The sequence below is a fragment of the Henckelia pumila genome, chromosome 4, assembly GCF_033568475.1.
Source record: "Henckelia pumila isolate YLH828 chromosome 4, ASM3356847v2, whole genome shotgun sequence".
In the NCBI taxonomy this organism is placed as follows: Eukaryota; Viridiplantae; Streptophyta; class Magnoliopsida; order Lamiales; family Gesneriaceae; genus Henckelia; species Henckelia pumila.
The window spans coordinates 159716647-159721596 of NC_133123.1; positions in this window are offsets into that span (position 1 = coordinate 159716647).

The window sequence follows — 4950 nt, forward strand, 5'->3', positions numbered from 1 at the left end:
CTACATTCTCCCCCCCTTAAAATATTTCGTCCTCGAAATCTAGGGTAGACCCTCGAGAACATATTATAGATACTTGCCCGAGTGTCTGGTCGAAATAGCTCCCGACACACTCAGACTCTTGTCGAATTCCCTATAAGCTCCATTAATGCTTAACCGCATTATTATTCTTCCACTGAAGATTACTGCGCTATTGGTCGACAGTCGAACTCCTCTGGTACTAGTGTATCACAACACTTCCAGTCAGGAAACAATAATCCCAGCACTGTGCTGACACTACAATACCCTAATTCCTATTCAAGAGAATCTAGTTGACACAAAGTTACAATCCAACATAACTGCCTAATATGATTCTATAGACTGATTATCTTTTCCATGCCATTCCAAAGCAAAACAAGCTTCCCAAGGCAATACCGGAAACTCAGACCATCCAGTCTAATACAAATCACAGTTCATGTTTCTTAGTAAAACTTATCAATATTTCCTGATGAAAACTATCATCACTTGCCCATAATGACGTTAAGTCATCTCCTAGCCATAGGTTAATCACCTCATGAATTTCTAATCGATGGAAATCCTCCTGATAGTTATACATACTCGCAATCACTGCACGCTCATCAAGACTAAGGCAAGCTCCCACCAATATGCTCGACTGGGACATTCCACAGTGCACAGACATATGGAAGCGCTTCCTGTTCCGTCGCGAAACTCGGCAGTTACATGCGCCTGGTATAACTTACTCGGAGTTCCTGATGATATCGTCATCTCATACCAACCTCCCGAGGTTGAACACACTGATCCTGGGACTAAATCCCAATGGATATCGATAGTCAAATCGCTCTCTTGCTGAACGCATCGGTCTCAGCACTGAACGAACTAATTCGATCCGTCACGATCTTGCGAAATCTTCGATCCCAAAAGCAAACCTCGTTGGTTACTAGTCGAAATTCTACTATCTCTGTCATTTCAGAGACACCGTTCATCACACGCTAGAAGACTAATGACACATCCTGCTAGATCTCAAGAATCAAATCCTAGCTAATGTGACAAAGATCAGACGACTAATGTCTCCTTGCTAATGTTCATTAGCATTTCCAACTACTCGTCGGATCCAAACATAACGGTACACATACAGATGTCCTCGCAGGAACACTTAACCGAAATGTCCGATAAACAATCTTCATTATTGTTGTTCAATGGACAACTCCCACATGCAACAACAACATGATCCCTTCCTGACCTATTTTTATCACCAAGCAATTGACTGGATCAATATCAGTTTCCTTCTTAACAAGAAAGCACTACACTAGAAACTACAAATTTCCTGCTTCTTTCCACTGTCAAGTTAGCACCTTAACTTGATCATGCAAGTCCACTTGCAATCATTCCCGATTACAGCAATCCCAATTTTTTTTTATCTCTGGCAACCCTAGAGACTTCAAATCATCCAAATTTCCGAATGCTCTGAGATTGTACCAAGTAACCATCTCCCTAAGCTCAAAGCGATAAAATACTATCCCAAGTATTCCTTAATTGCTACATCCTGATCAACCCTGATTGGCTCAACCAATCGTACTCGTCGATCTTATTAAGCTCGTACTTATCAGATCAGACCACTACTGATCATTCAACCTACATGGCTCGGTCAATAACCATGACTCAGTTGTCACGAAGAAATATTTCCAAACACTTAGGAAAATCGAACGACTGCATCAGATGTCTCTCATCCATTCCTGACGATGTCAGATAACAGTACATACGTAGTTTATTCGGCACAAGTCTTGCGCCATCCTAGCATCACTAACCGCTGTTTTGTTCATCCGGAGCGAACACCAAAGCGAATCAAACCCAAATAAGTTTCCACGATCTATCAACCTAGATCATTTCCATTCCATGGAAAATCCTATGCTCAACTTCTGAAAACATCAGTGAGTACTTAACGTAAACATCGGACTCATTGTCCTTTCCTCGTTCATTCATAATGAACACCACGGCTCGTCAAGTCTAAGAAGAATAACTAAAGAATCCCAAAGATTTCCACAATCTTCGGACACTCTCCTGATCATATCCCTTGTTAAGATTGTAAAACAATTCAAGACTAAGGTAGCTTACCACGATATCCCACCTGGATAACAACCAAGGTTTCATGGGTGTAGGCCACGCTTCCTTCATATCTTGAATAATACTGTACAATCCTTAGTATTTGATATAATTCAATACTGATGAAGTCAATCATCAAGGAGTAGTCCTCGTGTTCGAGTCAAGGTCTCGAAATAATATTCCATCCCGTATCTTGGATGATTTCCTATCGTAAGGAATTTCGAACCATAACTCTGATGACAACCCCTAACCATTGCTGGTAGAAATCCGTCCACCTACTAGATCCACACGTCTAGCAGTAATCCCAAATATAGGATCCCGCTGCTCATAGTACACACACGTTCAAGGAAATCCCTCCAAGACTGGTCCCATAGCAGAAAACTCAACATATATCTCTGGCGTACCAGACGATATCAAACTATCGATACCAATCCTGATATCTAATCCAAGGTCATACCTCGTCATGACTGTCGCCAAATCCCTAGACTGAGTAGCCTTCCCACCGCCATCTCCTGAAGCACAAAAGCTCCCAGGTAACACTGGCATAGGGTTGCGCCCTATCACGTCTAGTCATGGTCATAGTCCACGACTCTTGGTATATACTGGACCTGGCATCCTGATGACAATCCATCATCACAAGTCTCAACCTAACGAAGGTTAGATAGCCTACTGTTCTAAGGAAACATCCTAGAACAAAGCCCAAATGTTCTAAACCGAACAATATGCCTAATGCCTCTAGATGAGTCCACTCATCGCTGGCACTATCTTAGTCTTCTGACTAACTAGGTCAATTCTAGGAAAACGCCTAGACTAACCGCAAGTCAAAAAATCACAGTCGTCCCACTCAAATCCCATGAGCTACTATAGTTGAACGCTAATCAACTAAACCAAGCCAACTTTAACAAAATCATGCAATCATTCACGATTCACTGAATAAACAAAACATGTATCATTGCTTCAAGTTATGTACAATTTCTTTATTACAATCACATGTAATACAGTATTCCAAAAATACAATAAAATGTACAACCAATAACTTGAATGATACGATCGTCTCCTGATGATCCATTACAACTGAAATACTGTTTACAACTACAATAGTACAGTATTTAAATCATCGTACTACTCTTCGTTCCTTGAGCATGAAGCTTCTAATAGACACGCGCATCGATATAAGCATACTCCCGTCCAAGTCTCTCTACATGTCCTCCCGCAAAGAACTCCGGAGAAATGACACGTGTTAGCTAACCAGCTATGCTCTGCGTCAGTGCATGTCCGTCAACATCTTCTGCTCACGATATACCATCAGCGTTCTTCTTGTATCCATATCATGCTTTTGAACATGGAGTTTCCCGTGTGCCTACCGAACGCATCGATATAAGCATACCGGCAAAACTATGTTCTGCATGAGTTTAATGACAATCTCTCCAACTACGAGTGGAGAATTTTTAGAGTAGTGTCATCATGGTACTGACTGTACAGATGCAAACATCAAGTAAGTCCCTACCAATCCTCTGCCACTGCCTCTGGCATCCGGTACTCGATCCAAAGCTAGGATCCACTTGAGTAGAAATCTTGAAAACTCGGACACGATCTATCACTCCTGTCTGCACTTGCTGGTATCTCATAAGCCAAATCTTCAGAAATCTTGTCGATGATGATAGTCTTTGGGCAAACTAATTGCCGCATCATCACCTCTTCCCAGGTCTCATCAATCCTATAAGGATAACCCAAAGTCTTATTACTATATCCCAAGTCTCTTGCATGCATATGCTCTGATATCGATAAATGTAGTGACCCAACCCGGATCTACTTACTAATCAGAGTTATAGAAAAAGCGCATGCAATAAAAGCCTAAAGCGTAAAGAGCGGATAATTAAAATACAACAAATCCAATCGGCAGAATACAACCGAAGTCATCACAATTGTATAAATACTGTTATACAACCCAATCGAATGTTCAGGGTAAATAAATCCCTACCCTCTACAACCTCGCACTCCCCGAGCTCAATCCTACTGAGAGCCGCCTGGACCGTCCAGCCTCAAACCTGCCCCGCCACGAGGTACACAATACCCAAACACAGGGGCGTGAGCTAGAACGCTCAATACGAAGCAATGATATAAATACAAATATGAGCATGCACATGACTTTTAAAAATCAGGGTTAAATAACTTTACTCATGGCGCCTGAAATACACAGTACCGGGCAAGAGAGCGACTCCGCGTGGTACTCGTATATTCCCAAGACACGAATCCTCAGGAAGAATCACCTCGACTGATGGAAACTGTCATGACTCACATCATACCCGATGCAGTCTCCGTAAAAACATATGCATGTGCTAAAAATAGTAAAACATAGCCAATACAGAACATACATCATGCATCACACACATATGTATAAATATCATGCCGGCTATCTTGGTCAGTACTTACGTACCTTACTACAGGCAGTTCCTAGCAGTCCCACCCTAGGTTCCAAGCCTATCATCAATTCTACAATGCAAAATACCCATGCATCATTCAATAAGCTCTAAAAGCCTTAACTAAGCTATTGCATACTCCTAAATAATTTAAGGAGACCATAGCTATACCTGCGTCCGTCGTCAGCCCACTGATGGCGACTATCCCGCAACTAGGGGCACACCCCTGCTGCAGCTCCACAGTCTCGAGCACTGCTCCGCTACACGAGCACTACTCTACTACTATGTCAGACACTGTCTGACTATAATAAATATGTTTCCTAATCCAACTCTAAAATAAGAGTACCCAAAGCCCTAAATAGAGCCACGTGGGCGAAGGAGAGGAACTCGGTGCGCTTTGAAATGTAGCCCTCGCACCTATATTTATAGACAT